Raw genomic sequence first — 27,500 nt, forward strand, 5'->3', positions numbered from 1 at the left:
TTATATTTAATTATCAGCGAGAGGGGAAATCTAGAAAGTAAATTACATATGTTTTATTGACAGAAAGTTTTTTTTCAGAAGTAAGTAACCATCATCAAGTCGATCCAATTCGTAAAATAAGATCAGATAAATCTGTGTGCCATGGAGTAATTGATATCTAATATTTTGGACTTAATTTTTTCTTCTCGGAAAGCTGTGAATGAAAACGAGGCTGCCAACAAACACACCTTTCATTTCTTTGAAAAACTATCACCAAAACATCAGATCTCACCCTACGTTTTTGTGACATAGAAACTTATTTAAATTTACGAAATTTTTAAAGTATTTTTGCAGGCTCTAGCGTTTCTTTTTTAAACCTTATTTCATTAACTTAAAGAAGAAGCCCTCCTCAGAAAAAGCAGTAAACAAAACAAAGCAAATTATTTTATTAATATAGATAAGGATGGTATATACCACCGAGAAAAGAAAACTAAAGGGTGCAGTGATGTTTTATAAGCAAGAAAATTACTAACTTAATGACTTTAATTGTGTGCATTATGTTTTGTTAACGGCAATAGTTTTGCTGTCTCTTTTAGCTTCATGATGATAGTTACTACCTCTTTCTGTAAACAAAGGTTTAATCGTTATACAAACTTTTCTATTATTTATGTAAGTTTTTAACTGTCAGATAATACCTTACACGTGTTTACCAGTAAGTGCTTGCCTGAATTTGGCTTGCCTATTCTTATTCATCCAAACGCTTGTGCGTAAATATGAACCTCGTACATTTACACATACACACACATACACACACAACCACACACACACACACACACACACACACACACACACGCACACTTATAGTTACAGATAATCTCTATTTCTTTATCTATGTGACCATCTCTCTTTATTTTACACGTCTAATACTCACTTATTGACTTTTTATATCTCTTCCTTACCTTCTCGTTCATTGTTCTTCTATTCACCTTATCTTATGTTTTCCTTATGTTGTTCTTTCTCCAATTCTCTCTACATCTATATCAACCAATCACTCCTTTTTCTTTTACCCATAACTTTCCCATTCTTATAAAAAAAAAATGCTCCTCTCCTTCTCTGCTGTTTCTCCTCTTGTAAGTAACCATCTTATTTATACATAAAAATGAATTTTAGCTATGTAAAAGTTAACAACCTTTCCAGCCTTTTAATGAAATTCACCAACCTTTTACCAGCAATTTTCTTCTCAACAACATGCAAGAAACAGCGCCTGATGTTCAGTAATTGACAGTCTCTTTAAATAGTAAGTCTTACTCCACACCATCAACTATATGATGTAGTGTGCTTTCGGAGAGATTACAATTCGATTATGTGCTTTCATTGAAAGGCAAAGCACATCCAGCCGGAATCTTTTCCATATATGCAAATGTTTAAAAACTGTTAATCATCAACTAATATAATAATGTTTTTTCAAGTATATATGAATATAATTTGCTTACTTAAAATTTGATAAATAAATATGGTCTCTCCTAAATAACTGATTAATGTGCAAATAGTGTGCCAGAGAATATATTTTGTCAATATTTCAACTTGTGTAACTTCGTTAATGTTCACTAAACTATAGTCTGTTGAAATATTTCATTTTATGTCGGTCAGTGCGCTTGCGTAGCTCAGTGGAGAGGGTATCAGAGTTTTAGAGTGCTTTTTTCTCTCTCGAAAGTGACCTGTTAGTAGCTGGTTCAAATAATTGCTGGGAGCTTGTTTTATTTTTAGGATTCTCTATGTTGTCAGTTCAAATCCCACCAAAGTCGATTTTGCATTTTTTTCTTGGATTAATTGAAATAAATACTAGTTTTATTTGTAATCTTCTGTGAATTGTAGGTTTTGTGTGTTGCGGAAGGAAATCCGTGACTTATGAAAAGCTTAAACATCGCCACAAAAAGTTACAAGATTTTTTAAAAGACAATATAAATAGAACAAGCTTAAAGCGGTAATCCGGAAGAATCTTTAACACCCCGGACGAAATGCTTAGCGTCATTTCGTCCATCTCTACGTTCTAAGTTCAAATTAAGCCGAGCTTGACATTGTCTTTTATCCTTTCGAGGGTTGATAGAATAAGTACCGGTTGAGAACTGGGGTCGATGTAATCGACTTAACCCCTGCCCCAAAATTGCTGTCTTTGTGCCAAAATTTATAACCAATTTGTAAAGCAAACAGAAAGGTCCCCGCTTTTATGTCGAGAAAGAATGCAACACAGTTTCAATTTCTGGTTTAATATATTGCACTTCACTCAAACTCTTGAATGTTCCAGGAAAAGAAATTTAAGTCACAACAGCTCCGTTCTCTAACGTAAAAAAAGATTTAGATTCCGATTGGCAAGTGAGTTTCATTGACCGATATATAAGCTTCTGGCAAATAAACTCTGACCACTGAGTTCAATTTTCCGTTGCAATAATGCATTTTCACTTATGTCGGTAATACTACTGAAAAACGTTTGAATATAACAGCTTTCCATTTTCCGACTTCGATTGGCAGGCCTTGTAGAGCAAAATTTAGAATTCAAAGAAGCTATTAATGACCTGTGTTGGCAACAATTACAACATATAAGACTTTGTAGAATTGTTCAATAAGTCAAACTGTTGTGAGAACTTGTCTTTAGTGTAAAAGCGAGATAAACAGAGAACGTGTGGCTGTTTACTTTTCGTCGGGAAGTGACAACAATTAAACCTATAGAACTCTTCTAGTGGATATTGTACCTTATCAAAGATATCAAATAAGAAATCTCTTTGTATTAGAAATCAATAATTTACATATGTTAGAAATCAATATTTCATCTCTCTCACGTTAGCAAGATAAGTATAACCTTAATTTCTTTTTATATACGGAAACAGAAAGAAAGAGAGTGGCTATTTGTTTTATATTAAAGGAAAAATGAAATAATGGGATGTTTCCGTCTTTCCAAAAGGCTTTCGAAACAAAAGTAAAATAAAAGAATTGAAACAGTCTCGATCTTAGTTTATAGGTTCCTATATACGTATCTTAGTGAAGCTCGCCATTACAGTTTTGATGTGCGTAATTAAATTTCATGTCCTTTCTCGAAACGATATTAATTACCTAACCACCAACAGAATTGGTATTTTTTGTTTCTACAGTACTCTTTGCAGTATCTTCTGTAGGTATGGTTCTCATATCCATCACTATAAGTATCTGATCCTTCCTCTGTAAAGAGATATCTGACTAATGGGGAAAAAATTAAATCTGAAAAATTGCTTTTTGCAAAATGCCTCACAGAGGGTGTCTTCGCTTCTCACAGCGTTAGGAAAGCCGTCGAGTAAAATCGCTTTCCGCAGTTAACGATAATAAAATTTTCAGCGGATAGATTCGTTTTCCGCGTTGAAAGAGCTAATAAAAATCGTCGGCATTTCTTATTTATGGGTATCCATAGATTAGTTTTGCTATTAAATTCTGTGATGAGAAGGATGCAAGTTGTGAAATTTATATTTTCGGAAAAACTGCATCATAACAAGTACGATATAATATAAATAACCAGAAATAGAAAACCTTGTAACGGATTCCTTTTGCCAGGAATCTACTTCGACAGAACTGGAACATATCATTAAAAAAAGTTCAGAAAACACAGAACAATATTTTTGTAAACGATAGATGTAATATATTGTGTTGCTTCATTTTCACAAAAGACTTTAGGACAACTCAAATATTGCTCAAATTAGAATTGACTCTACTGCACAATCAATTGGCTGTGGCATCCAACATCTAAAAATACATTGACTTCTAATTCTAATTTCTGCACAGTATCACATATTTATAGAGAAAGGGTGTATAGTCTAATTTGAATTGATCCACAACATGACGTCTATATATTTTATCGATTCTCTGAGGGATCAAAGATGCGGTCAATTCCGGCGTGTTTTGAAGATGGACGAAAATAAATACTGTAACCCGTTTAGGCCTCACAAAACTATTTCTTCCACTTCACCACCTCCATAACTTAAATCAATTCTTTTACTCTTTCACTAGTTTCAGCCACTAAACTATAGTCATGCCAGGGTATACCTTTAAGACAGTGTTTCTCAAACGTTTTGAACTATCACCCCTTTCCTTCTACATTTTTCCAAAGTTCACTTCCCAAGAGTCAACGCCTCCGCTCTACTTTTAATGTGTGTGTATGTTTGTGCGTATATAATATACGTAGAAATAGGCCAGAGTAATTTAAATCTGAATCCTGGTTTGACGTAACTATTTGATGCATATTCTTTGTACTTCATATATACTCCACGCATGAAGTACCTGTTGGACTTTAGCTTTATACTCTGATTTCTGGCTGCATTTTTTCCATGTTCGTACATGCTTATTGATTTGTCTGCAAACATGCGAATTTATGTACGTCTCAAGTCTATTTACATATATATAGATTATGAGTTGAACAAATGACACTCATAGCTAGAGTCAAAAACGTCGAAGCATATATGCAGTCACCACCATTACATAACTCTACAAATGCCGTGACCGTCTTTATTGCGTATATGCAAAACCCCAAATATTTTGAGAGTGCATTTTAAATCATATTTAATGCCAAGACGGACGCCTTGCCGTAATTGTTCTGGTTCCTTGCTCTCTGAATTACAGGTCAACAATGTCCTGAAGATTGACTAAATCACCTGGTTTAACAGCCTAATCTGATGACTGGGTTCCTTAACAAAGTCTACTGTGTTGCAGACATATAGCCCAGGTCTCCGGGTTGAGGATATCTTCCTCCAGTCCTCTCACCAATGTCACAAATCTTGTAATGGGTCATGGGGATACCGTCTTCCCTCATGGTTAAACGAAAAGGCGCTCGAACGCACACACATACACACATGCACACACATATACGCATGCACACACATACACACACACACTCATAATATATAATTGTTAACTACTGTTACAGAAAAACTTCAAACCTGATGCAGAAATTGCTGTTTTGAACTAATACCACCTCTGCTACTCATAACGAATGCAATTCAGTCTGCCGGCTAATTATGATGTTACTAACTTTTCAATATCTTTTCTGTATCAATAGCGGCTGATTTTTGTTTTACTAAGTGGTTGCTAATGGGTACTTGTTACTGACGAAGCTCAAGGAAGCAGAAATACGTCTTTAATAATGCCACCACTGTTGCTGGAAGATTTTCATCTGTTATATATATATATATTTTTTTTTTAACACTATAGTCTATAAGAGATGTTATCTCGAGGCGAATATCACAGTTTATTAGGCTTTAAAGACATGTATACTGTATGTATGATACTCAGAATACCATTTAAAACTAATATTGCTTCTGTCACCACGAACAAACATCTGTCATCTCAGAGTTGCATAGTCTGAAGCAACACCCTATGATCTTAAGAAACTCTCAGAGATCACTGATGATGCATCCCAGAGCATCCATGAGATGTATCTTGGAACGTGTGATTACACAATTGTTCAAGATTCGCCGAGGTGAAATCAGATACTGAGTCACAGTGTTACAAAGCAAATATTTTATGAACATAAGCCAAGACTCTACCATGCAATATATACGAACATTTTTACAATTAATAATAATACTGTGGCTATTTATGCATACATTGATATATGTAAATGTAAACGCAAATTCATGAAAATCTACACAATTCATATTTAGATAAGGAAAAATATTTATCGCTATTGGCAAGCGTGACAAAAATAGCTACACAAACAAGATCAGACTATGGCAACAATGAGGAAAAAGAAGGATAAAATTAGTCCAGACAGATTTTCTGTAATGATCAGAAAGTTTCTGTAAATTTACCAAAGATAGAATTGAAATGATAAGAAATATATTCATAAGTAGACTGATTTGATCTATCTCTCTATCTATCAATCTATCAATCTATATATCGTTTTATATACATACATATACATATACATAGACACACACACACAAGCACACATACATACACATACACACACAGACACACACACACACATATATATATATATAGAGAGAGAGATGTTTCTGTATACATGTATGTATATAACTTTTTGTATGTATGTGTGTGTGTGCGTGTGCATGAGTGTGTGTGCATGCGCGCATTTGCGTGTGTACATATAGGTATATGAACATCTCTCTATATGTATATGCATATAGATATGTATATATACACGCATATGTAAATATGTGTGTATATGTACATGCTTGTATGTATGTGTATGTGCATATCTATGCGTATATATATATGTATATATACATATGCACATTCATATATATGTGCATATATATGCATATGTAAATATGTTTCTCCCTCTCTCTCTTTATCTATATATCCATATATATCTATATCTATATATCTATCTATATACATATACATACACACACACACACACACACACACACATATATATATATATATCCATGTATGTGTACATATATAAATAAGTATGAAGTATGTCATATGTAAGTATGCGTGTGCATATCAGTACACATATATAGATGAAACGGGTATGTATATCTACGCAATCCTATGACGCATGAAAGGTTACACCTTTCTGTAAGTTTTTATGCAAATATATTGATTATTACATATAACCCCAAAGTCAAGCGAGTGTTCTTTTCTCTGTAATTTATTTTCTCTGAAATTTTTTTCTATCATTTATCTTTTATTTGCGTTTTATGATATTCAATACTAGTAAATCAGGCAGACGCTTACATAACTAGAGATACCCACCGCTCGTATGTTCATCAAGTTAAAGCAAACGGATAAATACACACACATATACACACATACATGCTTGAGGGAAGTTTGTTTAGATTAATACAAAACACACACATACACTCACGTGTATAATGTTATGTAACTATAGCTCATATGAATAGAAACTTGAAAATAACCGTATGTGTGTGTTAGTCGGAAACTTATCGTGACTGGTATATGTATTCAAAACAAGAAATGTTCTTTGACCATATATACTTGCAAACAAAAACCAAGAATTTATGTATCACCCTGTAAATATCTGATAAATATAACGCAAAAAATATCTTATACAAAAAAAAAAAAAACTAGCCACATCTCATTAAATAACATAACCACAGAAAACTAGGCCTCCAATCTAAAAACAGATCGGATTGAGGACAGCCTTTATCACCCTTAAGTATCATAAAACCAACTTGCTCCGGAACTCTGAAAACAACTTAATCAAACTGTCCACAAACTATTTGCAAGTGCAGTCGCAATGAAGTTCACCTTATAAGTAGTGCGAGACTAGGTTATGAAATTTGCAGTGCTACCTTTGTTCAATGGTTACTTTGTATTAAGACAAATTCTCTCGCTTCTCACGAAAACCCTGCAATTCGGAAGATACTCCCTACCACCACTGATCTTAATACCAGAATATCAAGGATCACTTGGCGTCTCAACAGAAGGATGTGGCAGACGGGAAGTAGCAGATCTTGTAGGACTGTTCAGCCGAGACCATTTGAAATCGTATCAACCTTTCCTAGGTTCCGGAATGTACAGAAATGACGGCTTCGCAATCTCATACATGAACTGCTACGCAACGGATAGCGTTAGAAGAGACCTAATAAAAATATTTAAAGCTTTCAACAACCAAATAATAACTGAATTCTTGAACATAAGAGTAAATGAGCGGAACAGCAACTAGGTTCTTAATAAATATACGTACAGTCTAATATATCGATTACTTAATTCTATCGCTTTCTAACAAACGTGTTTGCGTGTGTATACATACATGTATACATATGTATATATATATATATATATATATATATATATATATATATATATATATATATATATATATATATATATATATATATATATATATATATATACATATATATATATGTATATATATATATATATATATATATTATATATATATATATCTATATATCTATCTATATACATATACATATACATACACACACACAACACACACACACACACATATATATATATATATCCATGTATGTGTACATATATAAATAAGTATGAAGTATGTCATATGTAAGTATGCGTGTGCATATCAGTACACTATATAGATGAAACGGGTATGTATATCTACGCAATCCTATGACGCATGAAAGGTTACACCTTTCTGTAAGTTTTTATGCAAATATATTGATTATTACATATAACCCCAAAGTCAAGCGAGTGTTCTTTTCTCTGTAATTATTTTCTCTGAAATTTTTTTCTATCATTTATCTTTTATTTGCGTTTTATGATATTCAATACTAGTAAATCAGGCAGACGCTTACATAACTAGAGATACCCACCGCTCGTATGTTCATCAAGTTAAAGCAAACGGATAAATACACACACATATACACACATACATGCTTGAGGGAAGTTTGTTTAGATTAATACAAAACACACACATACACTCACGTGTATAATGTTATGTAACTATAGCTCATATGAATAGAAACTTGAAAATAACCGTATGTGTGTGTTAGTCGGAAACTTATCGTGACTGGTATATGTATTCAAAACAAGAAATGTTCTTTGACCATATATACTTGCAAACAAAAACCAAGAATTTATGTATCACCCTGTAAATATCTGATAAATATAACGCAAAAAATATCTTATACAAAAAAAAAAAAAACTAGCCACATCTCATTAAATAACATAACCACAGAAAACTAGGCCTCCAATCTAAAAACAGATCGGATTGAGGACAGCCTTTATCACCCTTAAGTATCATAAAACCAACTTGCTCCGGAACTCTGAAAACAACTTAATCAAACTGTCCACAAACTATTTGCAAGTGCAGTCGCAATGAAGTTCACCTTATAAGTAGTGCGAGACTAGGTTATGAAATTTGCAGTGCTACCTTTGTTCAATGGTTACTTTGTATTAAGACAAATTCTCTCGCTTCTCACGAAAACCCTGCAATTCGGAAGATACTCCCTACCACCACTGATCTTAATACCAGAATATTAAGGATCACTTGGCGTCTCAACAGAAGGATGTGGCAGACGGGAAGTAGCAGATCTTGTAGGACTGTTCAGCCGAGACCATTTGAAATCGTATCAACCTTTCCTAGGTTCCGGAATGTACAGAAATGACGGCTTCGCAATCTCATACATGAACTGCTACGTAACGGATAGCGTTAGAAGAGACCTAATAAAAATATTTAAAGCTTTCAACAACCAAATAATAACTGAATTCTTGAACATAAGAGTAAATGAGCGGAACAGCAACTAGGTTCTTAATAAATATACGTACAGTCTAATATATCGATTACTTAATTCTATCGCTTTCTAACAAACGTGTTTGCGTGTGTATACATACATGTATACATATGTATATATATATATATATATATATATATATATATATATATATATATATATATAAGTGTATGAGTGCATACATATATATGTATGCGTATATATATACATATATATATATATGTATATATATATATATATATATATATATATATATATATACATATATATACATATATATATACATATATATAATACATATATATAAATATATATATATGTACATATGTATACACACGCACGCACACGCACACACGCATCCCCTCACACATCCCCATTAGTATATATCTTATCAAACGAAATATTAAGAGATATCTAATCTGTCAATATAAGTGATGCTTTCAAACGGAAATGTTAAAATGTAAAACTTTAATATTGCTTGGTCACGCGTTGTTATTATTGTTGTTTTTGGTTCTTTCGTAATATTTTCTATTTTTCTAGAATGCATATATGCAAATACATACACACACACACATATACATACATACATGTATATATATATCTTTATATATATAAAACTGAGAATGTGTGTCTGTCTGTCTGTCTGTGTGTTTCCCTAAAACTTGAGAACTACACAACCAATTTCATTCAAATTTTACACATGCCTTACTTAGGGTCCATGTATTTCATGGGCAAAAAAATGTTCAACTTCTTGCCTAGAGCGAGCCCATAGCAATATCATATCTTCTCCACTATTTCAGTATTACGTGTTAAAAGTGAAACAAAAACATTTCTCTATTTTATGTCAGATACTTTCACTTTAACAATAAAAATAATAATAACAATTGAATTATATGTAGTAAGTTATAATTAAAATCAAACTAAAGTATAATATAATCGTAACATAAAAAAAAGTAAAAATAGCAATTGGTATAAAATTGCATCAATGACTTGAACTTGAATAAGTGGTTTCACATGAATGGTAATAAATTAAAAATAAAATTAGCGTGCAGAAATGGAATAGTCCAGATGGATAATAAAAAATGAAATTAAAGAAAAGACTATTGTCTATAAAGTATACAATGTAGAGAAAAAAGGTCGCGTTTTTTCGGCTCCGTGTTTTTTTACGCTCGTAAAATTCGGTAAAGAAAGAGTTGTTGTTGTTGTGGAGGTTTTTGAACGGCGTTGGGGCGGTTTCGCGTTCCACTGGTTCTGCGCGTTGCACTTTTTCGGTTCGGGAGGCCGTTTTTCGGTCTGAGGCGATTATGAGCCGCCTCCATCAAACGGAGAGATGGAAGGGAGAAATTTCTCTGAAATTTCGACGGAAGGTATCGACATCTGAGGAGGAGTTGGCGGTGAAAAAGATGGAAGGCACCTACGCAGGTGTAACGAAGAAGTCAACGGAAAGAGAGATAGACCTGGCTAAGTTGGCGGGCCTCCAGGAGTTTGTGAAGGAGGACGAGAACGGTGCAGTTGAGCTGCTGCCTCCAGTAGGGCGCGGAGACTGGTTCCATAGCGTAGAACCATTAAATATAAAGTATTTATGAATGGAGGTAGAAAGATGGAAGTAGTTAACATGGAAGCATTGAAGAGGCTCTCAAGCAGACAGGAGAGGAAATTGTGTACATGACAAAAGGATTACAATACGGAACCGTAACGGTGCAATTTAAAAGTGAAAAAGTAGCCAGGAATGTAGCAGCCAAGGTGGTGAGTACAGAAAAGATTTACTTGTTACCCTCGTATCTGAATAGGCGGACAACCAGAATTAGGGTGGAAGGAATACCTCCACACCTAGAGGGCGAATTAATAACGGCTGCGGTTATAAAAGGAAATGAAGATAAAGTGGACATCCTCCACGCCATTATGAAGTATGAAGGCGTGAGAGGTGCACACTAGTTATGAACATTCAAACGGAGGCGGATGTTATAGAGAGGATTACGGACAGCATAAAAACTGGAAATATTATTATGAGAGTGTGTGGGGAGGGTAGGGCGCCCAGGTGCTACAAGTGTGGCCAAAGGGGTCACATAAGAGCCTACTACTGCCCTCCCCCACCAAAGAAAAAAAAAGGAAAGCGTTGAGGAAGCCTCAGGAGAGGAAGAAAATAAAACAGAAACAAACAGAGAAGAAAACGACAGAAGAAGAGAGATGCAACAAGAGTGGAAAGAAGGGGGAACAAAGAGAAAAAGAAGAAAAAGAAAACTGAAAAACTGCCCGAACCCCAACCCACCCGACACACCCATACCTTGGAGTCCCATCCTTCCCCTGCATACAGTGATTCCACCCCTCCCCGCCTACAAGAAAATCAAAAACAGACACACAGAGCAAAGAAAGTCCCAAGACCCATTTTTTATGTGTTATACATGGGAAAGACATACAAAACGTTAAAAAACGGGTGTTTACCAAGTGGTACGAACACGAAGATTGTAGCTACACGGCTGTGGATAGTGATGATACGGGTATATTGGCGAGAAGGTTTGAGGAAGAGGGTGTGTGTTGTGGAGTCAGTGGAAATGAAAGATGAATGGATAGAGATGGCTAAAAGAAAAACGAATGTTGTGATAGGAAAAAAAGGAATACTAATTGGAAATGGTGAAGAAGGATAGATAAGTGATGCTGGCGGATGGGGCCGTCGGTATCACTCTCATATACCATTTTCATATTCCATTTTGCTCATATATATGTAATTGTGATTCTATGTCCCCAATGTTTGTAATGTCCCCTCTATGTAGCCCCTAGTGGGTAATAAAAAATAACGCGTTTTTTTGCGCTATGTAAAATTCGGTTAAAAAGAAAAAACAAAAAATGTGAATTGTGGTTGCGGAATTGGAACGTCGGTTGGTGCGGTTTCGTGTCGCACTGGTTCTGTGCGTCGCACGTTTTCTGTTCGGGAGGCCGTTTTTCGGCTGAGGCGACTATGAACCGCCTCTACCAAACGGATGAGATGGAGGGAGAAATTTCTCTGAAAATTCGTCGACATCTGAGGAGGAGTTGGCGGTAAAAAAATGAAAGCACCTATGCAGGTATAACGAAGAAGTCAACAGAAAAAGAGATAGACCTGGCTAAGTTGACGGACTTCCAGGAGTTCATGAAGGAGGAGGAGAACGGAGAGGTTGAGCTGTTGCCTCTAGCAGGGCGCGGAGACTGGTTCCATCGTAGAACCATTAAATATAAAGTATTTATGAATGGAGGTAGAAAAATGGAAGTGATTAACATGGAAGCAATTGAAGAGGCTTTCAAACGGACAGGAGAAGAAATTGTGTACATGACAAAAGGATTAGAATATGGAACCATAACGGTACAATTTAAAAGTGAGAAAGCAGCCAGGAATATAGCAGCCAAGGTGGTGAGTACAGAAAAGTTTTACTTGTTCCCCTCGTATTTGAATAGAAGGACCACCAGAATTAGGGTGGAAGGAATACCTCCACACCTAGAGGGCGAATTAATAACGGCTGCGGTTATCAAGGAAATGAAGATAAAGTGGACATCCTCCACGCCATTATGAAATATGAAGGCGTGAGAGATGCCACACTAGTAATGAACATACAGACGGAGGCGGAAGTTATAGAAAAGCTTACGGACAGTATAAAAACTGGAAATATTATTATGAGAGTGTGGGTGGAGGGTAGGGCGCCCAGGTGCTACAAGTGTGGCATGAGGGGTCACATAAGAGCCTACTGCCCTCCACCACTAAAGGAAAAAGAAAAGGAAATCGTCGCGGAAGCCCCAAAAGAGGAAGAAACCAAAGAGAACCAAAGGGAAAAAAAACGACAGAAGAAGAGGAGATGCAACAAGAGTGGGAAGAAGGACGAAAAAAGAGAAAAAGAAAGAAAAAGAAAAACTGTGCGAAGCCCCAACCCACCCCAACACCACCCGCACCCTCTGAATCCCACCTTCCCTGCAGACAGTGAACCCACCCGCTCCCTTCCAACAAGAAAACAAAGAAAAATAACAATACAGACAGACAAGAGTTGAAAACGAACCCAGGCCGAACATTTATATTGTGACTGAACAGAAAGAGTTTGAAAGGGTAATGGAGGAGTATGAATGGTATGAAATGGATGGGACCAGATATGCAGTGCTGGAAAAGAAGAATATAGATGAGTTTGTGTTGAGGTGTGAAAGGGAGAATTGGGAGGTGAAAGATACAAGAATGAGCGATGAATTCGTGGAATATATGGAGGACAGTTTCGGAGTAAGAATGGATATGGATGGTCTTCGTATTGGGAATGAACATTCAGGTGACAGTGAAAACAAAAGGACAGGTAAGTGATGCTGGCGGAAGGGGCCGTTAGCATCGCTTTCATATTATCATTTTTTCATTTTCATTTGCTCATAAATTTAATCATATTGTTCTATGTCCCCCATGTTTTGTTATGTCCGCCATTCTTCGTAGCCCCTGGTGGGTAATAAAGAAATAACATGGAGGAAAGCACCTTCGAAAAGTGTCTTGGTGCGACCTTGAAAGTTATCTAATCAGAGGCGGTAAATTCGCCTCAATAGAAGCAAGGTTCGAGTCAACGGAGCGTGCAAGGGAGTACTCGACTCGAATTTGCAAAGTGGAAATATTTTATCTTTTACCTTTATAGCTGGGACGGAGGACGTCCCGGAAAAAAAAATTTTAAATGCCCCCTCCCCCAGAAGTAGAGGTAGGCTGGATTGTAGCCACACTTTTATACAAGGGGGAAGACAAGATACAATTGATCGAAATTACAAGAGACGGGCTAACAATTCCAGTCTGTTATATATTTTGAGTATTGTTATCACTAGCGATATCAAGATATAACTTTGTATTTTGTATTTTATGTGTAGATGTATATATATAGATGTACATGTAATATGTACACACATATATATATATATACATATATATACATGCACTAGCACTATGACCCGGCAACGACGGGTCTTTAATGCTAGTATATATATATATATATATATATAGTTAATCCTAACATGAAAACACCAAGAGAAAACACAACAACGCGAGGACGTGGAACAAATATGCTATTATTGGACGCTATATATATATATATATATATATATAAATTTCATTGCATGTATGTATATATGAGTGAGTGTGTATATTACTTAGTTTTCGACATTATGGGCATATTCATTTATATTGAACTATTTTTATGTCACAATCAAATCAGACTAGTCAGCACATATGCCCACAGAAACAACACACACATACAGAGAGGGAGAGAGAGGGAGGGAGAGAGGGGGAGAGAGAGGGAGGGAGAGAGGGGTAGAGAGAGGGAGGGAGAGAGAGAAGAAGAGAAACAGTACAGACACATACACACACAGATGAGTCCGCATGCACTCATGCTTATATGAGCATGTGTACATACACAAACTCAAATACATAATATAGTGAGTTATTTTCACAAGTAATTAGTTGACAAAATCTCCCCCTAATACTCTTTAAAATTTTAAATCAATCAACAAATGAGGAATTCATTAGAATGGTTCTGGTCTTGACAGTTAAATTGGTGAAAGTAACACACGTTTGTTGTTTATTAAACCTTGTCAGCAGAAATTATTCTACTCTTTCGGTATCATCAAGATTGATGAAGACATACATACATACATACATACATACATACATACGTACATGAGTGTTTGTGTGTGTGTGTGTGTGTGTGTGTGTGTGTGTATGTGTGTATGTATGTGTGTGTGTGTGTGGATCCCTCTTAACGTTGTTATCTGATAAAATAAGTTTCATTCAGTAGGTCTAATAATACCAAACCATATCTGTTGACCTGGTTCCCGACCGTAGACTGCTCTTCAAAAGAACAGAAGGCGTTGTAATGTTCAAATTTATTGAAATCCAGACATAAATTGGAAAAATAATTCAAAAAAATACAGAGTTAGACTCTCCCTGTTTAAAACTATCGCGCAAGGTTCAATAATGTTGCAAAACAGGGAAATTATGATAAGTTTCAATGATCTTCTTATGCAAAACATGAACAATAGTGTGTTTGACCACCACCTTTCTGAATTACTTCAAGGACACGCGATTTCATGCTCCCTATCAACTTCTGCAGCAGATTAAGTGGAAACTCTTTCCATGCCTTCTTTTTTGCCGTTTCAAGTTCAACAGATGAATACTGCTCACCTTCTCTGTACACAACATTCGTGAGATATTCTCAGGTATTTTCTATAGGATTAAGGTCGGGATTTCTTGCTGGCCATGACATGACTTCATTCACAATTGCATGGAGGAAATCCAAAGTTGCTTTTGCTTTATGAATAGGATCATTGTCCTGTTGAAATATGAAGTTCTCACCAAAGAGCCTTCTTCCTTCTTCGTTAATGTGAGCCCCGTCCAGCATATCGATATATCGTGCAGCATTGAAAAGGGCCATCCACGATGACAAGCGGCAGCTTCTCATTGGCCGATATTGTTCCCCACTCCATAACACCTTCTCCGCTGTTCTGCCACTTGGAATAAGTAGAATTTTGCATACATTTATCTGTCCAGCAATATTTATAACCGTCGGTGCCATCCAAGTTCCATTTTTCCTCTTCAGAGGATATATCTCTGGTCCAGTAACCATCCCAATTCTGATGTTACCGAGCAAATTTCAATCTAACAGCTTTGTGGGAAGGAGACAATAACGGACGTCCTAGCTGCTTCTGCAAATGAAAACCATAGTTCAAAATCACTCTTCTTACTGTGGACATCGAGGCTCCTACCCCTTCTGAAGCCTAGATTTTGGAAACAGAAGTGAAGCATGACTTCTTCTCCGCTCTAACAATGGCCTTTTCATTCACTGGAACGTCCACCAGCATGAACCCTATTGTAGTCGTCAGTATCTTTCAGAAAACTATTCACTGGCGTTCTGCTTCGCCGAATCCTCTCGGCAATCTCCCGGTTACTCATTCCTTCCACTTTCAGTCCAAGAATCCTCCCTTGCTCAATTTCAGAAAACTTTGTATCTTTAGGCATACTGGAAATGTAATCTGGATCACGGAAAATACGATTGAGTCAAATATTTTCTGAAACAATCTGGTAAGGAATGAAAATACATTAGTGGCTTTATAGTTTTGAAGTGTTGATGTGCTAGAGAAAATTGGGAAATCAGGTGTCGTAATGTGATAATAAAGGTACAAGTTATTCACGAAGTATCCATTTACAATATATTATGGCAGTTCGTTCACTTAAACACCGAGCTAAATTTCTAAATAACTTTTAAAAAACATGTGGCTTTGTAGTTTTTGAATAGTAGTTTATTTCATAGGATCAACAAGTTCACATAATTGCTATTTTTGAAATCATCTCCTTTACGTATTGATTTTACATTTTAAAGCACACCCAAAGAGATTTTCGTCTATTAATTACATGTATGATGTCAATTAAAGCTTTTTTTTAAATACTGTTATATACTTGAGATTCTATAATGTGTATGTGTGTATGTATGTGTGTATAGATGTATGTGTGTCTACGTGTATGCGTGTGTATGTGTGTGCGCGCGTACACGTGTGATTATTCAGATGTTGACATTTATTAAGCTAAACAACTTTATATCTCAGGTTCCAAAATTTTCAGAGTGTGTTCGGGGAATTTCGAAACTCGAAAGAAACAAGACTAGTCTTGTACTTTCAGTGGAATAAGCACATATCTAACACGCTATGCATGTTATTGCATACTTTACATTATACTGTGGATCTCCCAAGTTATTAAATGGGTATCTATCTATCTATCTATCTATCTATCTATCTATCTATCTATCTATCTATCTATCTATCTATCTATCTATCTATCTATCTATCTATCTATTTATCTATCTATCTATCTATCTATCTGTCTGTCTGTCTGTCTGTCTGTCTGTCTGTCTGTCTGTCTGTCTGTCTGTCTGTCTGTCTGTCTGTCTGTCTGTCTGTCTGTCTGTCTGTCTGTCTATCTATCTATTTGTCTATCTGTCTGTCTGTCTTTCCATCTATCTACATAAATTCTTTCGCAGTTCCACTGAGTAAACACTTAGATACATGTGAAGAAGGAAAATGTAAGAACTTTCCCTTCTATAAATGCCCAACGAATGACACCTTCTTCAGGGAAAAAAATGGAAAAATACTTCATAACAAAGTTCTCCCCCAAACTGAATCGCTGAAAATATTTCTGTAATGATTTGTACTGGATGAAGGATCAATTTTGTAAAGTAAATTGCATGAAGCACACACACACACACACACACACATACACGCACAAAGTACTATACATATGTACATATATACATACACAGAAACAGTCTTACATCCAGATTCTCCAACCCATACCAGCACAGGAATCAAACATTGGATTGAAAGAACTGAACTGCGGTATAGATGTCAACAAAATTTTTTCTTCTTCCTTCTTTCTTTCTGTCTCTTTTCCATTAACACACCTTTCAGATACACAGGCACCCCCCCACACACACACAAACTCACAAAAGAACACATACACACTCTCTCTCACTGGACAATGATGAAAAGAAATCCAGATAATTTTTTGAAAAATAACATTTACCCTCCTTGGAGTAGCCACCTGGTTTTGCCATTTCTAAAGGCCAAGAATCACTTTCTATGGAAAGAAGTGACCAGCTGCAAAGAAGTAAACACATTTTTCTTGTTTCTCTCTTCTTCCTTTCCTTCTCTTTTCCATTGACACTCCTTTCAGATATAAAGGCGCACGCACACACACACGCGCGCGCACTCTCACTTTCTTCCCATTCCTCACCCTCTTTTAGTATCCTATATCTCTCTCCACCCCTACACACTCAATAATACTATAAAGAGAGACAAATCTCCTGAAAAACTTCAATCTGAAGAATCCACTAGAGTAGATGCAAGCGCTATTTTATGATTTATAAAAACATGTGAGATATTAATAAAAATCTGTAAATATAAAACCATCTAGATTTCTGAGTACCTTGGCCCTTTGAAATACAGGTACAATAGAAACAGGGAGAAAGAATGAGAGAAAGCTGTGGTTAAAGAGCACAGCAGGGTTCGCCACCACCCCCTGCTTTAAGTATTTTCGCTCAATAAACACTCACAACGTCCGGTCTGGGATCGAAACCGCGAGTCAGTCCGCTGCCCTAAACACTGAACCATTGCATCTCCAAATATATATATGTATGTATATAATATATATATATATATATATATATAATATATATATATATATATATAATATATATATATATATATATGTATGTATATATATATATATATATATATATATATACATATATATATATACATATACACACACAAACACACACACATATATATATATATATATACAAGCATACTTTTCTCTCTCACGCTCGCACACACACACGCTTACACACATATATATACATACATGCATGCATACGCATATATGCAAGTGAAGTGGATGTAAACATATCTAGGAAATCTATTAATATTTGACCGGTTATTCTTTATTTTGGTGGTGGTGGTGGTGGTGGTGGTGGGGATATATAATAGACGTATTAAATGCATTGCTATTATCTACTGCCCGACATAAATAATACATCTTTCTTTTATCTTTTTTAATGCATTATTATATGCAGTTAACAATACTATTTTCTTTGGTGTTTTCTGTTATTTGCTTGCTAATGTGTTGTTGTTTTTTTTTTTATTTATTTCTATATTTTTTGTATAGCAATACATTGATGTATCCAATATTTAAAGTCCGAATGTGAGATCTTCAAAAATACTGTTTGATGATTCTGATTGTAAATTTTATTTTAGGAATAATACTTTGTAGTAATAATACGTACCATAGTAATATTTCATAATATAAAGAAATATAAAACGTAAGAGGATTAGTTGTCAAACGCCATTATTAATGTGGTCAATAAATTTTTTAAAAAGCAATAAATGAAAAACAGTAAAAATTATTTTATAAATTCCACTTTTAAAGTATCAAAACATTTTCCGTAGCCAGCCTGAAACAACCGTAGTAGTAGTAGTTATGATGGTGGCAGTAGTATTAGTAGTGGTAGTAGCAGCAGTATTAGTAGTAGCAGCAGCAGCAGTATTAGTATTAGTATTAGTAGTAGTAGTAGTAGTAGTAGTAGCACCAGCAGTAGTAGTAGTAGTATTAGCAGTAACAGTAGCACCAACAGCAGCAGTAGTAGTAGTAGTAGCAGTAACAGTAGCACCAGCAGCAGCAGTAGTAGTAGTAGCAGCAGCATTAATATTTGTAGTAGTAGTAGTATTAGTAGTAGTAGCAGCAGCAGCAGTATTAGTATTAGTAGTAGTAGTAGCACTAGCAGCAGCAGTATTAGTAGTTGTGGCAGTAGTAGTAGTAGTTGTAGTAGTGGCAGCAGCAGCAGTAGTAGTAGTAGTAGTAGTAGTGGCAGCAGCAGAAGCAGTAGTAGCAGCAGCAGCAGTATTAGTAGTATTAGTAGTAGTAGTAGTAGTAGTAGTAGCACCAGCAGCAGTAGTAGTAGTATTAGTAGTAGTAGTAGCAGTAACAGTAGCGCCAACAGCAGCAGCAGTAGTAGTAGTAGCAGTAACAGTAGCACCACCAGCAGCAGCAATAGTAGTAGCAGCAGTATTAATATTTGTAGTAGTAGTATTAGTAGTAGTAGCAGCAGTATTAGTATGAGTATTAGTAGTAGTAGTAGCACTAGCAGCAGCAGTATTAGTAGTTGTGGCAGTAGTAGTAGTAGTAGTAGTAGTAGTGGCAGCAGCAGCAGTAGTAGTAGTGGCAGCAGCAGCATCAGTAGTAGTGGCAGCAGCTGTAGTAGTAGTAGTAGTAGTAGTAGTAGTAGTAGTAGTAGTAGTAGTTGTAGTAGTAGTAGTAGTAGTAGTGATGGCAAAATTCTTGCCAGCTTGAGATAGTCGAAGTTATAGGTATAACAGTGGTAAATTTAGCGTAGAAATGCTTCAGATAATCAATTGCTAAGTTTGAACACTTAGCAAAGACAACATCTATCGATTCCTAAACGGTTACGCACAACGTATACACTTTGCAAAACAGGGTCCTGCTTGGTTTGAGAATGAAGGTGCTGCTGGCTAGGAATAAGGTGAAGAGGTTGGAGGAGGTAGTTCTTGAACCCAGGCGGTGAATTTTGTTTAAATCATCTTTTTCCGTTTTATCTTTGCATATTTCCCAATAAAAACGTATAGCTTTCCGAATATTGTATCAACTTTGACAAATCTTTTGGTATTCTGAATGACGATTTTTAAACTGGGGATTAAAAATCCTTGTATAAAAGCGAGAAAATACATCAGTCAAACCCTTTAGATGAAAACTTCCTTGGTTGTTGTTGTTGTTGTTGTGTTGTTGTTGTTCTTCTTCTTCTTCTTCTTCTTCTTCTTCTTTGCTTTTCCTTACCTCTACAATTCTCGATGTGCAGTTCGCTTGATTCGTTGTCCAATATCCGTTCTAATTCACACCGAATACTCATATATATAAAATAAATAAATGCACCCTTTTAAAGCCTAGCCAGGCACATGGGCCCGGTTTCCCGGTTTCAATGGCGTATGTGTTCCCCAGCTGGAGGGGACGCTAGTCCAATGCAGCGTTACTCATTTTTGCCAGCTGAGTGGACTGGAGCAACGTGAAATGAAGTTTTTTACTCAAGAACGCAACGCGTCGCCTTGTCCAGGAATCGAAACCACAATCTTACGATCATGATGCTGACACCGTAACTACTAAGCTACGCGCCTCCACTATACATTCGTATATGCAGATGTAAAATGTTGAGTGCATTGGAGAATGTGACATTTTCAAAACATTTGCAGCACTACTGCTTCATCATCGGATGATGTTGAAGCTTGGTCAAACGTTGATCAAAAATAATAACCTTTAAATGATGCTGTAGCTCATTGTGGTTAGGTGACTTGGGAATTGCGCACATACACACAACCACACACAAACACACACACATGCATACCGATCTGAGGGAGAGAGAGCTGGGATCTTTTCTAAAAGAAAGCCAGATTTTTCTAGTTAACTAAATAATACACAACAAAAACACACACACACACACAAAAACACACACGCACACACATACACAACAAAAACACACACACACAGGTAATCGGTCCGTAAGTCAGGGATGACATTGAAATAAACATGCCTTTGAAGACAGAAAACAGAAGACTGATAAGGATGAATAACACGGCAGTAAATGAATTGAGGTCAAAACAGAGAATACGATTGGTTAAAACAGAGAATACGATTGGTTAAAATTCGAAGAATTAAACTACGTAAAAGTTAGAAAATACATTTTTCTCCAAAAAACTAATTGAAATTAATGTTTTCTTTTGACACATTCTACCAGTATACGAAGTTTCAAATTATTTAGTTAACTAGAAAAATCTGGCCTTCTTTTAGAAAAGATCCGAGAGCTGTTGTGTAAAGAGTTTGACTTTCAACAGCATTTCATCTCCCTAAACTGTAAAAGTCTATAGAGAAGGCATAAACATCACATATCCAATTCATCAAACCCTGAAGTCTGACAATGTTATCATCCGTTGACTTATACAACCAATCACGCGAGAGTTCATAATTATTAGCCTTATTCGTTAGCTTAATTGTTTTGGAGAAATAACATATTTCCTTTTCTTTGTACATAGCTTGCCGGTCCGTCGCAGGTGAGCTGCAAGATGCGGGAGGAAAGTTGTGACGAAAGAGTCAGCAGAAGTTCGCCATTCCCTTCTGCCGGAACCGCTTGGAGCTTAGGTGTTTCGCTCATAAACACACACATCGCCCAGTCTGAGATTCGAACCCACGATCCCTCAACCGCGAGTCTACTGCTCTAACCACTAGGCCATGTGCCTCCACATTTCTGATGATTACAACCCACACTCTTTCTTTCGCACACTCACTCCTTTTCTTTCTTTCTTTCTTTCTTTCTTTCTTTCTTTCTTTCTTTCTTTCTTTCTTTCTTTCTTTCTTTCTTCCTCCCTTCCTTTCTTTCTTTTCTGTCTGTCCGCCCGTCTGTCTGTCTGTATGTGAGTATACTTGTGAGCAAGTGCATTTGCGTCTAAGCATACATGGTGGTGTTTATATGTATGTATGTATATACATAGATGACACCGTGTTTATTCTATTCTTTTATCTCTTCAGATTCATTCCAAAGTAGAATAGTCTGATAATTCTAATTCAGAAACAGAAATACATCGCTCGAATTTAGACATTTACAACTGTATAAAGCCATAAGCAAAGATGTCTTACACATTTTTAGTAGTTCATTTACACATTGAATTTACACAATACGTGTTAGATGTTATTAGTTGCTTTAAAAAAATATCCAAACTTTTCAAGATATTGTTTAAGCACTTAGCAACGTAACCAAGCAAGTGAATGATTACAAGTACGAATGTGAGTTTATGAACGGAGTAGAAGCGGTATATGTTTCTAATTGATAGCCCATAGAGGTTCTGTTTCTCATCACATCTGTTGGACATATGGTTATGATTGCTCTACGCTTGTTTAAAGGACAATTTGATAGGAGCTTTCCACCAAAATTCCTTCTATTGAAATCCCCAAATTCCTTTTATTGAATGTGACCGCGTGTGTATCGTTGGTGATTTTCTTTATCCGTCTTCCCTTCCTTGGACTTTTCCTTTCTGACGAAGAGTTCCGCTCGAAACGTTAAAATCCTCCTTCTTTCTTTCCTTTCCTGAGCGTCCAATAACACTATACTTGTCCCACATCCTCGCGTTGTTATGTTTTCTCTTTGTTCATGTTCTAAATATCATTGTCCGCATGTTTCTTCCTGTATATAGTTTTAGTAAGAATGACATAAGACACGGCGAGGTAACAAGTTGATGACATTTTGGGGCGGTTGCTGAGTGAATAATATGTGTAATGCCTTCCCTCTTCCGTAACTAGTTTGCAATTGTCTTTTAATAATACGATTTTGAAATGTGAGAATGCGAACTGGGAAATATCGTAAATGTTGTCTATCCAAGAGTGAGACTTGCTGGTTATATAAATCTGCACGCGTGAGTATTTACTTACTTGCACCCATGGAAGAAGTAGTCACAAAGTCATGTGTACATTTAAGTACCCCATATATATCCAAATAGAAATTCTTCATCACACATCGAGACAAGTAAATATTTAATTTATTTCTTAACGTATTTACCGCTGATGACGAGAAAATTCTTTATGAATTAACTCAGAAATCGGACTGATTCGGTAATAACGGATGTTTTAGAAATTTCTGTCAGCTTGCTTCGGGACGCGTGCTTATAGTGATAAATTATATGTGATTATTGAGGATTTAAAGTCTATTTTCGGCATATTTGGCATTGGAATTTTTTTTCTTTTGCCCTTGTTTATAAATTTCACCTTAAAAGGTATTTTTTAATATGCTGGCCACTGATAAAATTTTTTTGAACATTTTATCCTTTATTATATATATATATATATATATATATATATGAATAAAATTTATCTGCTAAGGCCAGATAAATTAGCTGAAATTAGCTGAGATGGTAAACGTTTTTGATTTTCATTCCTTTCATGAATTTATCCCCTTTTTGTATGTCTAGCACACACACACACCACACACACACACACACACACACACACACACACACATATATATATATTTATATATATATAAATATATATATATATTTCTCCCAACCACATCGTTCAGCCCTATTGCACGGCACCTTGGGCAAGTGTCTTCTACTATAGTCGCGGGCCAATCAAGGCCTTGTGAGTGAATTTGGTTGACGGAAACTACAAGAATTCTATCATATGTGTATGTGCGTGTATGTATATGTTGTGTGTGTGTGTGCATGTCTTGTGTGCAGTGTGTGCGTGTGTGTATGCATGTGTGTGCGTGTATGTATATATTGTATGTACGATCTTCATTTTAAGCTACCGAAAAAACCGTGGTTTATCTACGGAGAAACAAAAACATTTGTATATAATTGCATATATATATATTCACTATTAACCTGCACTGTACTACTGCTTTAGTTATATATTTAGGTATATATATATATACACACACGCTTATTAATATACATGCATAAGGCGGTGAGCTGGCAGAATCGTTAGCAGAACATGGATATTAAATAATGATGATTTCACACGCACAAAAATATGCACAACACCCCCCCACACACACACACACGCACATACACACACACTCACACATACATACATACATACATACATACATACATACATACATACATACATACATACATACACCTCTCCCCCCCCCCCACGCACACCATTATACGTGTGTGCGCGTGTGAATGTATTCTGAACAAGCTACCTACAGCGAAACTCCGATGTCACAGTCAATGAAATTACAGTAATACTCACGTATCAAGTCCTTTATCGGCTTGTCCTTTATTAGTCGTTATTATACTTTTAAATATCATTTAACGATGTAGTGTACATGTAAACATATATGTATGCATACATACGTAAATACGTAGGTACGTATATGCACGCGTGAATGAAAATGCGTGTATATATGTTTATGAGAGAATATGATAATTATATATGCTTATATATTACAATGGAAATAGATTAATTAAATAGAATTATTATACTTCTATTAACTACGAAGAATATACATAGAGAAATACAGCCCACCACTCCGCATTCTCTCTCTTTCTTTCTCTCTCTCTCCTTATATATATATATATATATATATATATATATATATATATATATATATATATATAGAGAGAGAGAGAGAGAGAGAGAGAGAGAGGAGAGAGATAGATGGATAGATAGATAGATAGATAGATAGATAGATAGAAGATAGATAGATAGATAGATAGATAGATAGATAGATAGATAGATAGATACACGCACACTCACAAGCACATGTATAATTTTATTGTATATTATGCTGTTGCAAATGTATATATAATTATAGATTTCCATGTTCAGTATTCACAATATAGACTTGTATATACACACATACGCATACATAGCAAAAACAAACACAGAAATCACATAACTCGTATAACAATAGGCACTTGTAATTCAAGCTTCGGTTTGAATGGATGTTCTGTGCATGCGGATGCATACTTCAAGTACAATTTCTGAATTGATATGCTTTTGTTATCAACAATATCATTACAAGATATACATGTAATATGTCTATATATTAGTACCAAGTCACCGTATACATTTCGTACTAAAGCGAATTCTTCGCTAATGAGATTTTCAGTGGCACTTTTCTGAAGTTACAAACGTTCCTATTTCATTATACTTACTTCTTTCATTCATCTGTTTCATTCTACTCTTTCTATCATTCTGCCTCTTCCTCATTCTTTCTTTCTTTCATCTCCCCCACTCCTTTCATATAAAAGTGTTTGTATAAGTCTGTGTAGCTTCTACGTATATATATATGAATTCTATAACGGAAAGAATCTCTTGCATTGTCTCAAACTTAGAAAGACCCCTATGCAAGATTTTCTAGCTCTACTCTCAGATCTTAAATATTTCTAACTTTCTGCGAACATGCTCGGATGAAATCATCCAAAGGGTCCATTAACTGGAACTTGAGACCCCTAAATACCACATGTGAGCATTTAACCTCAATATTGCCTCTTTCTACGCCTCAGCACACTCTCTCCCATCTGTTGCCTTGCTAAGTCGTCTGAATCACTTCCATTAATCCCTACTGTTCTGGTCTTACTACTGACATTCATCAACTCCTGTCTATCATCGCAGTCGACACTTTCCTCAACCATACTTGCAAACAAATCTCAAACGTACACTTGGATCATGTTTGTTGGGCCTATTGCCTATTGCCGACCCCAGGACATTTATTTTTAAGCCTAGTGCTTATTCTATCGGACTCTTTTTCCGAACCGCTAGGCTACGGAGACGTAAACACACCGACACCGGTTGTCATGCGGTGATAGGAGGACAAGCACAAACACAAAGACACACACACATACACACATACATACACACACGCATGCACACACACATGCACGCACACACACACACACATACGACAGGCTTCTTTCAGTTTCTGTCTATTGACAGTAGAGATGGAAATCCACTCCATCTCTACTGAGGATTGGTACATGAAAAAATGAACGCACCCATATATAGCTTAGCTTCAGCTACGACAGGAGATCAAGCTTTCCATATATAGCGATATAGCGCCAAAAATTTGTGAAGATCAAGGAGTACCTAATATCCATTACAATTCGCCTTCAGGGTCCCTGGCTTCGGAAATGGAAGAACTCTTGCAGCAACTATCTACTAAAGTTGCTATACTGCAGCAATAGTACAACTGATGCTATCTGCAGGGCCACTCCTAATGTAAGACATATAAGCGGCTCGCTCAGAACTTACCCGCTAAAATGCTTATCAAACAATCGACATCCCGACGATAAAATCTGATGGGTGCTGGCGGATGGCCCCATCCACAACACAGACATATCCCCACGTAATTACGTTGTTCATGAAATATAGTACAACAAATAACACGAATGTTTTATCAGCAATACGATTCGACTTTTATAAATCAGAATCAAATAATATCTCCTCACATAAACATCATCTTCCAAATGATACTTTAAAAGGTACCAGGACATGAACAAAGAAATCGTAGCCACAGTAAAAGCAATGGAAGTAATATCTGTTACGGAGATGTACTTGCATAGCAAGTGATTTGATCTGAGATCGTGTGCTGAAACGAAAACAATTGCAGCGTGAAGGTGTTTGTAAGCCATTTAAGAAACACACAAAAGCCGTTCGATTCACTTCAACATTTAAGTTTAATTTGTCAAAATATTTTCGTCGCTTTAAGACCGCGACCTGTTCACTGACAAAAATCTGTGCTGCATCATCAGTAATATCTGTAGCCTGCAGTTAAAAGAAGCCAAGCCGTTATGATCGGCAAGACTTGAATTAGCATCAAGTGCTACTATAAATTACAAAGTGATAATTTATTTCAGTTATACATTCATTGTAGAGTGGCTGTATCATGACCACCTTAACAGTGCATTTAGGAAACACCTTAAAAGTTTTCTTATATATTAAAGTATATCATTATTAGGTTTTAAGTTTAATTTCTATCCTTTTTCTAAATGTTGAATTAAATTTTCTCAATTTTATATAATAATATGAATTACTACCTCTCGTATCCCTCAATTCTAATTTCCACCCTTAATGCTTATATTACTTATCTCTTTTGTTTTACATTACATTCTCCTTTATTTAACAATCTAATTAGGTATTGGCCACCCCTAACTTCCCTTGTTCTAGTTACCACCTCTTCCCTACCAGTCATT

The sequence above is a fragment of the Octopus sinensis genome, linkage group LG7 (genome assembly GCF_006345805.1).
Source record: "Octopus sinensis linkage group LG7, ASM634580v1, whole genome shotgun sequence".
Lineage (NCBI taxonomy): Eukaryota > Metazoa > Mollusca > Cephalopoda > Octopoda > Octopodidae > Octopus > Octopus sinensis.